Here is a 13,386-nt window from a genome sequence, read left to right on the forward strand (position 1 = left end):
TCTTGAACTGTATTGCTGTCACCGTCACCATAGTAACAGCCGTGACAAGGAAGTCTTTTGAAGATTTTCAGGTTGACCCTCAAGTGCGCATGCATGCACTGTTGTAAACAACTCAGGTGTTCACAGAAGTCTATGCTAAAGCCATTAGCCTCGTAGGTTAGCGCAAGCATTGGTGTGGCTCGCTGAAGCTGGATGCAGTGTGTTTTGTAGCAGTGTTGAAATGATTTAACCTTTTCACATCTCCACTCTAACAATCTGTGAACATTCCCATCTTATGTTTTACTCTTTTTCACCTCCCTCTTCCCATAAAAGGAATATTGACTCAGAAGTATTTAATTTGTGACGAATCTACAATTAACTACAGTTAAATCTAATCGTAATCACCAATACCCTAAGCATTACATTGGTAATAGCTCTTCAATTGTGTAATAGGAAATCTTGACCTTCAAAGTTGAGTAAACCAGTTACCAATTAGATCAGCCATTCTAATTTTCTTCACTTTTGTATTATTTTATTTTTCTTATTTATTTTTATTCTTTTATTTTCCTTTATTTATTTACTCTGTTTTATGGTTTAATTCCCATTTTCATTTGTTTTCTCTCTCATTTTATACCGTCATGGGCAGTTCCTTTGCATGTTAATTACTATTAACGCTTGGATTACACTCTCAGTCTCATTTCTTTTAAATAAATGACGAGGAACTTAATCGTTCATTTGTTTTAAATAAAGGGACGACAATAAGTAAAATTTTGTTTATTTACTTTTAATTTTACATTAATTTTATTATTTTTTATTTTTTTAATTAAATTTGTTTTCAAAATATCCTATTGCCAGCATTGTTTTCCCTTCCGCTCCATTTTCCCTTCTCCGATCTTCAGTGGGAGCAGTAATGTATGTATATATTTATTGACATATATGTATAGATAAACTGGAAAAAGCCAAGGCTGACTTCAGAGACAAGAACAGCCGAATAAAGGCCCTTGAAAACAATCTTGAAAGGTCACGAAATCAGATCAGCGGCTTGACTCAACAGCTCGAATATGTAAAAGAAGAATCCTCAATCAGAGAGGAACTCAAGCATGCTTATGAGCTGCACCCTGAGCCAACCAGGACAAGGCGTCTTCTGGTTTTACCCCTGCCCAGCAGAGCTGCGTTCCCTATCCTGGAATTGCCACATCAAAGAGAAAGTGAAGAAGCACCACCAAAGCCCTATTAAGCTGTCATTGAGGAGCGCTACCCTGCTGACAAGAGAAGGGGGCCCCCCCGAACCGACTATGAAGCTTCAAATGGCCTGAAACTCGAAGACCTTGACAAACTCACCAGAAACATCAACAAATTCACCCCAAATGTGGCAGGAAGTCAAGATGTCCAGGTCTACCTGCAAAATATCGACTTCCACTTGGAAATGAGATCCAACGTGACAGACAGAGACAGACTTTCTTTGATTCGAACAACATCCAGTCCTGAGATGCAAAGTTTTTTGGATCGACAGCCTACACACACCAAGTCAGACTTCCACCTCTTCAGAGAAGCCCTAATTAAAGAATGTGAAGACCCAGAGGCAGACCAGGGACTAGTTGCTACCCTAGAAACCAAACAAGGCCGGCATGAGACACCAAGCCTTTTACAACAGACTCAGACGAGCATACTTTGGTGCATGCAATGAACCCGACATGGAGGAGGAATTCAACTTCAAAACCCTCTTCCTGAGAAACCTCCACCCTGGAGTAAGCCACCACCTAGGCGTCATGGCCTGCCCTCGGACAATGAATACACAACAGTTGAGGGATTTGGCCCACAAAGCCAATGGCAAACAAAAGATGGCCTCAGAAAAGGGAACCAAACCACCAACAGTTTGTGATTTCAATACTCAACATCAAGGATTAGCCCTAGATGGCACCCAGTGTCATGAAAGCACCAAGCTGCCACCTAAAGAACAAAGTCATGTTAGTGTCATACCCAAACAAACAATCACTGGCACAAGCAACGAGACCTGCCACACGAGTCTGGACACCACTGGGAGAAATCATGGGACCAGTCATGGCTGCACGAAAACCGCTGGGATAGTTCATGGAACCAGACACGGTGGTATGGAAACTCAAGTGGAAAAGGTTCATGGGAGGCCAACTGGACGTCTAAAGGAAAGCAACATACGCCCCCAGGAACAACAAGCCCAAGGGGTCGACGATAAAATCCACCCAGGCATCAATCAGACCAACCCCACACTTAGTCCACACAAGAACAGCAGACTGCACCAGGTATCAGTTCACAAGAAATGATGCAGATGTTCATTAAAGAATTCTTCAAAAGCAATGAAGAGGACAGGAAAAGAAAGACAAGTCAGATTCAGCATGACTAGAGGCGAAGCAAGGGAACAGCGACCACCTGGTACATATCAACCAGAGCAGTAACTACCTCTCTCACACTCACCACCCTCAAAACATGACAAGTAATGCTGCCATAACACCATTGTCAAGGAAACAAGAGACTGAACCTGAATGCCTAGCAACAGATTCAGAACCTGATCCGACACGTCAACTCATACCACGGAAACCTCCAACAACCAGAGGAGGATGGAACCACTCAAGTACTAGAAAGCACCATCTTGGTTGTCTGTCACCCCTGCGAGAAACAGCAAAAAAACCACGACACTCTACCTGTCTCAACCCAAACTCCACTTCCTCAACTTCTGGGTGACCTCATCGAGGTCCTCATCTCTCCATCATGCTAGAACACCATGTCAAACTAGAGGCCCTAGTAGACACGGTAGCCGACATCACCGTAACGTCCACTCAGCTCTTAGAAGAAATTCAAGAAAGAACCAACAGAACCAGTGGAACCCTCAGACTTCAAAAGTGTGCACTCACCGTTCAAGCCTATTCCCACATGGGACTGCGGTTGGAGCAGGTGGCCCCAATCCACCTGACCGTCCAACCAATGAGCCTTATACACCCTGTGTACATCTCGCAGTTGGACACATACCCCGTTCTCATTGGCAAAGACCTGCTGAATTGCTTTGAGCCCTTAAACTCTTTTTGAATCTCAAACTCGGTGCCACATGGCAAGAGTCACACTTCTCTTCTGTGCGCATTCAAAACCACAGAACCAGGCTCAAATGACTTTCAACTGATGACAGCTATAGCTCGGTGTCTAGTTGCTCTGAGTGCTGCAGGTTACTGGCGTCCTTGGGCAGGAAGGGGGTCATCACTGCTTTCAACCATGTCGAGAGGTGGCCCCCGTGGACTGCTGGACTGGATGACTGGAACATCCGGACTCCCTGTCGGTGAGAGAAGCTCAGCACACACACAAAAAGACCAATGCAAGTTCGTTCTATGGTTAACAAGCTATATTCATACGGGCTGTGCCGTTTATGAGAATTTTGGGGCTAACTGATGCAAACAGTCAGACAGTTCAGTAGCCAATTTACTTGGGTCAACGAAAGACCTGAAATGGAGATTTGACAGGCAGTAGTCTAGCGGGTCGCTCGATGACACCAGCTGCTGGTTGTCGCTCTACTATTTAGCTTCTTTGGTGGCTCTCACAGGTTACTGTCTCTATGTGAAATGAAAGAAACAAATCACAACAGAACAGAGGATAGAAAAAGATCAAAGTGAAACACAACACTTGAAATGAGATAAAAACAATAGTAACACGAAGTGTTAGTGAGAATAAGGAGGCCTAAGCCTACTGCTAGGTTTTTAAGATAGGCCAACAGGTGAGTAGGGCAATCTGGGTAGGAAACCTAGAAAGATGGTGTGGCTTGAAGAAGCAATGGGTCAAACACTTAAAATATATCTGGGGGAATATCTAATATTCTGTGGCTTATAATAAGTGGATGGGTTTTATCACATTTGGTTCACCTGGTGAATTGAAGCCATTCAGGTGGAAACCAGTGGCTTGGTCAACCTCTCCGGTGCTCCCCAAACACTCAACCGCAGAGTCCCCGGCCCTCCGTTACTCTGGCCTTGCGCCCTCTCAAACCGCTTGTGACTTTTAACACAACCTGGCAACACCAAGATGTCAACCGGCAGACAGCACTGCAAAATTGGGCTGTTCCCTAGAACCCTCTCTTAAAAAGAGAGTGGCCCTGTTTTAGGCCCCGGATTAGGTACTGGTCCCAGAGATTGCGCTGTGTGTGTCGGCTGGACTGATTGACTACCTTTGGAGTGCCAAATTGCTGATGTCTCCACTGCATGCCGCAACGGAAAGAGATGAGAGGACCCGAGTTTCACTCACAGTGTCGGTAACGCCGGTCGGCCAACCTTGCTCACTGGAAACCTGAGATGACTGTCCAATCACCAAGGGAGTTCTACAATCAAACGCACAAAGGATGAACAAAATAAACTTAAAGTTAATTAAGGTTTGGTTTGTTTAACATCAACTGAGTAAATATATATGTAGAAATGAGAGGTAACAGCTTTACCTAATAATGATAAAACAACAAACAAAACATTATGATAATGATGGTAATTATCAAAATAACCTAACCCAAAAGAGAGAAGAAAAAAGAATAAAAATCAAAATAAAAGACAGGAATGAAACACGGGAAAAGAAGTAGCTGGTTTTCACCACAAGGGGGCGTACTCCCTCTCTGTGCTTAACCTGGTGAGTAGAAAACTTAATTCAAATTAAAAATTCAAAACTGGTTTAAATCAAAATTTAAAATAAGCTTGTAAGAAGAATTAAAAGGAAAATCTGAATAATATCCTATAATAACCAATGATAACAGTAAGGTATCATTAATAATTATGAAGTTAATCAAAAAGGGGTAAAAGTGGAAATATGCAATTCAAAACAGAATTGAAAAGAGAGCAAAGAAAGCTGAGAGCTGTGAGTCGATTTAACAGGAGACTGCCACTAGATGGCTACTTCCTTCTAAGTGGGTCAATCAGTGGTTGACCTGAAACATCTAGATTTCCACTATTAAACAAATACATTTTAATTCAAATCATGTTTGAACCAAACTCAAAGTAAATGTAAACAGTCAGAGGAAGGGAACATTGTTTTGGTTAACTTGGAATAATATTCGCACGAGCAAAGCTGTAAATGCAAATAATTATTGAGAATTCAGGCAGGTAATTCAATAAATCACAGGGGATTTAGAGATTAGCAATTAGAGCGCATTATCTGAAACGGCCACGAGATGGCGGACTTGCACTCATGCAGGCTGACATCAGAAGGCAGGGCATAATTTTGAACTTCTAAACAAAAGACCCCCTCTGGTGTTTAGTAAGCGGAATTACAGCCGACTTCAATGTGATCTAAACCGTGTGTGCTCATCAGCGCTGATTTGGTGCTACTGCACAAGAGCGTTAAGGCAGGATTCTTTTCATTGCACTAAACACAAATGTGCACAACAGGAATTTTCCATCTGTTGACTCCCATAAACATTTTACTTTCATTAAAATAACAGTGACTATACTGTTAAGTTTCTATAAATACCTAACGTGCTGACCGATCAGCTTTTTGCCTCAGTCAGTTAGGAGTGAGTTCGCGTCTTGCGACTTATCTCACAAGTACATAATTTCATAGCGCGCGTGCAGAAATTATTAATAACCATATACACAGATTGAACTGGATTGCTCACAAAACGAAGTTTGAAATGCGCGCGTTCCTCCACCAATAATATGTAGCCGCACTGGGTTGTACATAATAATTAACTCAAATGATATATAGGGAATTTGAATAATTAATCAGGAATATGATTAATATATATATCTCATATGACAGTTACATTAAAATTATTGAAGATGAAAAATAGCTCAATTGCATATATCAATAACTCATTAAAAGGCACTGTAATTTACTCATTAATATGTCAATATTCCATTCTTCATATCAATTATAGTGATATCTCTTACTGTGAATTACCGCAAATCAAACAGTGGTTTGTCCAGCAAATGGCCGTAAGATTAACTTATCAATTTTCAATAAAGTTATCTCTTCTTATTATTCAAGGAAAAATATTCTCTGGCCATGAAAACATTATCCTATCATTATGAAATTTAGATTACTAAAAAGTAAAGAGCTTGTAGCTAAAGATCAGACATTTCATTGACTCGTGAAGTGAGCGTTTCAGTCGGAAGCAATCATGAATATATATTGGTTTTTAATAATTGAACTAATAATACATCAAACTACAAATAACACAGGGTAAATACGCGTACGACAATGTAACCGAAATGACTCGAACCAGACAAATTAAAGAGTCGATCAGGGCTGTGTTTGAAACACGAGCCGAATTCCTCAGGAAGTCATAAAACATTCTGTGCCACAAGTCCCAAGCAAGATGAGCAACCAACTTGTTCACACAACAGCTTTCAACATTAACACCACTAGAACAATTATTTACAATTTCAATTTGAAGGAGAGAAATTTGGTGTCAAATTTGTTGTTCGTAATGGAAATGCAATGCTGGACATCATATGTAATACCCATGAGAGTTAAACACTTCCATTGATTTCCCCCCACCTAGCAGAACCAGACTGAAATTCCTAAGGGGGGCGGTGGGGCTTTGAACCTCTGGTCTCCACAGAAGTCTTTGTCAAGACAATGGCAAAGAAACTGTCATTTGTACATATATATGGACCAGAATGAACTCAAAAAGACTTATAAACATGAGCCGCGTCTAAAAGGCAAAGGTGGAGGTGTTGCTTCAATTTATAACAACATTTTCAGGATTTCTCAGAGGGCAGGCTTCAAGTATAACTCGTTTGAAGTAATGGTGCTTCATATAACATTATCCAGAGAAACAAATGTTAATGATAAATCCCATTATGTTTGTACTGGCTACTGTATACAGGCCAAAAGGACACCATACAGACTGGCTGCAGATAAAGTTTTAATAGTTGGTGATTTTAATATCCATGTTGATAATGAAAACGATGCATTGGGATCAGTATTTATAGACATTCTGAACTCTATTGGTGTTAGACAACACGTTTCAGAACCTACTCATTGTCGAAATCATACTCTAGATTTAATACTGTCACATTAAATTAATGTTGATGGTGTTGAAATTATTCAGCCAAGTGATGATATCTCAGATCATTATTTAGTTCTGTGCAAACTTCATATAGCCAAAATTGTAAATTCTACTTCTTGTTACAAGTATGGAAGAACCATCACTTCTACCACAAAATACTGCTTTTTAAGTTATCTTCCTGATGTAACCAAATTCCTTAGCATATCCAAAACCTCAGAACAACTTGATGATGTAACAGAAACTATGGACTCTCTCTTTTCTAGCACTTTAAATAAAGTTGCTCCTTTACGCTTAAGGAAGGTTAAGGAAAACAGTTTGACACCATGGTATAATGAGCATACTCGCACCCTAAAGAGAGCAGCCCGAAAAATGGATCGCAGCTGGAGGAAAACAAAACTAGAGGTATTTCGTATTGCTTGGCAGGAAAGTAACATATCCTACAGAAAAGCATTAAAAACTGCTAGATCCGATTACTTTTCTTCTCTTTTAGAAGAAAACAAACATAACCCCAGGTATTTATTCAATACAGTGGCTAAATTAACGAAAAATAAAGCCTCAACAAGTGTTGACGTTTCCCAACACCACAGCAGTAATGACTTTATGAACTACTTTACTTCTAAAATCGATACTATTAGAGATAAAATTGCAACCATTCAGCCGTCAGCTACAGTATCACATCAGACAGTACACTATAGACCCCCTGAGGAACAGTTCCACTCATTCTCTACCATAGGAGAGGAAGAATTGTTTAAACTTGTTAAATCATCTAAACCAACAACATGTATGTTAGACCCTATACCATCTAAGCTCCTAAAAGAGGTGCTTCCAGAAGTCATAGATCCTCTTCTGACTATTATTAATTCCTCATTGTCATTAGGATATGTCCCCAAAACCTTCAAACTGGCTGTTAATAAGCCTCTCATCAAAAAACCACAACTTGACCCCAAAGAACTAGTTAATTATAGACCAATCTCGAATCTCCCTTTTCTGTCCAAGATACTAGAAAAGGTGGTATCCTCACAATTATATTCCTTCTTAGAGAAAAATGGTATATGTGAGGATTTCCAGTCAGGATTTAGACCGTATCATAGTACTGAGACTACTCTCCTTAGAGTTACAAATGATCTACTCTTATCATCTGATTGTGGGTGTATCTCTCTATTAGTTTTATTGGATCTTAGTGCTGCGTTTGAAACAATTGACCACAACATTTTTTTGCATAGACTTGAACACTTTGTTGGCATCAGTGGAAGTGCATTAGCATGGTTTAAATCGTACTTATATGACCGCCATCAGTTCATAGCAGTGAATGAAGATGTATCCTATCGATCACAAGTGCAGTATGGAGTACCTCAAGGCTCAGTACTAGGGCCGCTACTCTTCACGCTTTATATGTTACCCTTGGGAGATATCATCAGGAAACATGGTGTTAGCTTTCACTGTTATGCTGATGATACTCAGCTCTATATTTCTTCGCAGCCCGGTGAAACCCACCAATTTGAAAAACTAATAGATTGCATAGTCGATATAAAAAAACTGGATGACGAGTAATTTCTTACTGCTAAATTCTGAAAAAACAGAGGTGTTAATTATAGGACCTAAAAACTCTGCTTGTAATAACCTAGAACACTGTCTAAGACTTGATGGTTGCTCTGTCAATTCTTCGTCATCAGTTAGGAACCTAGGTGTGCTATTTGATCGCAATCTTTCCTTAGAAAGCCACGTTTCTAGCATTTGTAAAACTGCATTTTTCCATCTCAAAAATATATCTAAATTACGACCTATGCCCTCAATGTCAAATGCAGAAATGTTAATCCATGCATTTATGACCTCAAGGTTAGATTATTGTAATGCTTTATTGGGTGGTTGTTCTGCACGCTTAATAAACAAACTACAGCTAGTCCAAAATGCAGCAGCAAGAGTTCTTACTAGAACCAGGAAGTATGACCATATTAGCCCGGTCCTGTCAACACTGCACTGGCTTCCTATCAAACATCGTATAGATTTTAAAATATAAAGCCCTGAATGGTTTAGCACCTCAGTATTTGAAAGAGCTCCTTTTACATTATAATCCTCTACGTCTGCTACGTTCTCAAAACTCAGGCAATTTGATAATACCTAGAATATCAAAATCAACTGCGGGCGGCAGATCCTTTTCCTATTTGGCGCCTAAACTCAGGAATAACCTACCTAACATTGTTCGGGAGGCAGACACACTCTTGCAGTTTAAATCTAGATTAAAGACCCATCTCTTTAACCTGGCATACACATAACTTACTAATATGCTTTTAATATCCAAATCCGTTAAAGGATTTTTAGGCTGCATTAATTAGGTAAACCGGAACCGGAAACACTTCTCATAACACCCTACGTACTTGCTACATCATTAGAAGAATGGCATCTACGCTAATAATTGTCTGTTTCTCTCTTGTTCCGAGGTCACCGTGGCCACCAGATCCAGTCTGTGTCCAGATCAGAGGGTCACTGCAGTAACCCGGATCCAGTACGTATCCAGACCAGATGGTGGATCAGCACCTAGAAAGGACCTCTACATCCCTGAAAGACAGCGGAGACCAGCACAACTAGAGCCCCAGATACAGATCCCCTGTAAAGACCTTGTCTCAGAGGAGCACCAGGACAAGACCACAGGAAACAGATGATTCTTCTACACAATCTGACTTTGCTGCAGCCTGGAATTGAACTACTGGTTTTGTCTGGTCAGAGGAGAACTGGCCCCCCAAATGAGCCTGGTTTCTCCCAAGGTTTTTTTTCTCCATTCTGTCACCGATGGAGTTTCGGTTCCTTGCCGCTGTCACCTCAGGCTTGCTTAGTTGGGGACACTTCATCTACAGCGATATCGTTGACTTGATTGCAAATAAATGCACAGACACTATTTAACTGAACAGAGATGACATAACTGAATCCAATGATGAACTGCCTTTAACTATCATTTTGCATTATTGACACTGTTTTCCTAATGAATGTTGTTCAGTTGCTTTGACGCAATGTATTTTGTTTAAAGCGCTATATAAATAAAGGTGACTTTTTTTTTACTTTTTGACTTATAAATGAATCAGTCCATCGCTTCACTCCATATTCATTTATATGTAACCCACACATTTGACTATCATGTTATAATCACTTATTGTGTATGTCTTTTAATAACTATGGGATAGCTTAAGGATACATAGTCATGTCTAGTATCTACGTAACTGAATCTGCTTGCTTGAATTAGTCCAGACAATCAATTATTTGTCAAATATATCATATTCTGGTTATAGGAATCATGTCCAAAATTAGACCCTGCAAGAGCGGGAAAATTCGACCACATGCTTGGTAAGATAAACATATGATTTATGATGCCCCCGAGCCAAGACAATATCTGATTGGTCAAGACAACATTTGAGGTGTGGCCAACAGGCCAGTTTAAATACTCAGGACACCATAAAATCTTGCTTTTAGTCTCTAGCTATGCTTCTGCTATTAGTCATGTCTGCTTTTAGTTCTAGCCTTGCTTTTGCTATCAGTCATGCCAGCTTTTAGCTTTGCTTCTTAGCTTTAGCTTTTAGCCATGCTGTTTGTCATCACTGTTCTTTGAGCGCGGTTCCAGCGTGCTTTAGCCTGCACGCCTGCTGCTACTTAGCCACAATGAGAAGGAACACCACCTAGTCTCGTCAAACTTTATTTCTTTTCTTTTCCGTTTGAGAGTTTCGTGTTCTGAGTTAAGTTTTGTAACGTCGAGTTTCAACTTCAACCCGAACACAACTCCGTCTTCAGCCAACGCCCAACCAGGGCTTCCCAAGACGTCACTTCAACGACTACTGAACTTCCAGCCAATCAGCGACTCCCTTTTCACAGGAGACACAAGTAACCTCCAGACTGTGACCTTTACCTGTGTATCTAATATAATTTTAACCTCATTGAGGAACTCAATGCGAGGGCTAATTACGTGATTGATGGTTATTCATGTCTATGCAATTTAACGTATTGCTGTAAACTTGGGATTCCACATTTCCATTCTCTTAAACTCATCTTTCCCTAACTTTTGATCTTCCTGCAACTTGTTTACGTGAATGTGTGTGCGTGCGTTTGTGTGTTAGATTAGTTTATATGTCTTAGATTTATCTAATAAAGCCTTATTTATATTGAAAAGAGAAGTATCTTGTGTTTTGTGCTTACAAGTTAATGTCTTAAACTGCCGATCTTGTTACTGTGTTAATTGATAGTGTTTTCACTATACTTTGGATATTAATATCCAGCACAGATTTAATGTTAAACGGCTCGTTCAATGAATCGCAGGGGATTCCACATTTACATTCTCTTAAACTCATCTTTCCCTAACTTTCGATCTTCCTGCAACTTGTGTGAATGTGTGAGTGCGTGCGTTTGTGTGTTAGATTAGTTTATATGTCTCAGTGATCAGCCGTAAAACAGTGATTCTGTTCAAATTCCCTTTAAAATCTTAAATTATTCCCTTTGAGCTAAATTGACCTGTTTCCCTTACATATTTATGGTGGAGAATGCGGGCAGTTTAATCTAAATTGTGAGCATAAACCAAGTTATTTAATCTTTTATTTTGGATGCGGATGAAAGATGAGAAGCTAGCGAGACGCGAGTGTGTGTGTGTGTGAGACCCGTCAATGAATGAAAGCAACCAGAGGAGACTGCAAGTCCGTGTCTCCATTGTTAACAGCAGTAAGTGAACTTAAAAGTAAACATCTGAGATCAATAAGGTAGAAATTGAGCGTGTTCCTCATTTGTGTAATGCCTTGTTTATAGCTGATTTGATTTCACTGCGTGTTCCAGTGCCTCTCAAATGCTATCTCAGTCACCGTTCGCTGAACGGAGCTAAACTGTTAGTTATTCAAAAGGGATATAAATCGGTGAATAAAGAATAGTTTTGAGCGTGTTCCTCAATCTATGTATCAAGCCTCAGTATTCATAGTTTGATTGCCAGTGCGTGTTCCACTGCCGAATCAAATTTGATATTTGACTCCCCTAAGTTAACGTTAAACATTAGAGAATAATGTTTGCCTGTTTGTATGTGGTCACAAAGTGAATGCAATCTCGCGGAACACTGCATGTGTCCGAGAGTAATTTGAATGGGAGTGTTTTAAAAGCTTGATCAAATAAATTTTAACTGTGTACCAACAGCGAAGGAAACCTTTTGTGTTTGTGTCCAGAGAAACTGGCACGGAGACTTAGATCTGCAGAGATCGTTATTACTGTGTTCCCTTAACTACAGCACGAAGCTGCTATTTGAAATTAAGATAAATTTAACTCCATACGAACTGAGAGTTTAAGTGCCACATCGTAAAACCAACTAAAAGCGGTGTGTTATTTGTATTTGAAATGAGCCAACATTTCATGTTACATGCTTAACTGTACGTCCAATGCAACGATTCATGTGCTAACGTTAATCCACTAGAGTGTGTTTTGGTTGCCACAGTGACGACCGTGACACGGAAGCCTTAACGTACTTCCGGAGCAACTTTGAACTGAGCACACGCAGCGCATCGACGCTAGTGTAAACAAACTCCACGGTGTTGCTAAGCTAACGAAACCGTTGTATTTACATTGAAGTCTATGCTAAAGCCACTAGCCTCAAAGGTTAGCCGTTAGCATTAACATCCAGTGGTTGAATAAATAGTGTGTGTTTGGGCAATTCTGACGTGATTTAACCCTTTGAACAACTTAACTAACACTTGCTGGTCTCTTCCTCTCTCTTATTGCTCTCTTTTCTCACTATACCACATATTTTAATTTTACTAGAAAGGGAAATACCGGCTCACAATTATTAATTGTCAAATTGAAATTTAATTGAAACATTACATTTATTTTGAATCATTCAAAATTTCCCTCTCAGATCATTTCATATGATCCTTTATTTCTAGTATTCTCTTTTGGGCCTAATTATTTTAGGAATGAATAAGCCTTAAACTTTGAAAGTAAACTTATTCTACCTAATTTATTTATTACCCATCTGAATATATGCCATTCAGACCTTTACTTATTTGATTGCTTTTAACCCCTCTTCTTGTTTTGGATATACACGTAACCACTATTGTTTTACTTATTTATTTTCTATATTTAATTTCATTTTTGCATATTTTGCCCATTTATTAATTTTTATTTTTATTTTACTTTTTCTTACCATTTCTTTACTTAGTGTATCCTAGCTTGGGAACGACACACCCGAGCCCTAAAAGGAGACATTGTTATCCCTCACTACAAGTTCAAATAAATTAGAAAGACAACTCTCTTTCACTTAAAGTTTATTTTGTTTGATTAGTTGTGCAGCAACTAAAACAACGCTCTCCTTGTAGTTGAGATAACCGCTACTGAGACTGTCTCCGTCCTCTCTCTCCTTTCCTTTCTTCTTCACTTTTAACATTTGTAGG

This window comes from Carassius carassius, chromosome 26, assembly GCF_963082965.1.
Source record: "Carassius carassius chromosome 26, fCarCar2.1, whole genome shotgun sequence".
Lineage (NCBI taxonomy): Eukaryota > Metazoa > Chordata > Actinopteri > Cypriniformes > Cyprinidae > Carassius > Carassius carassius.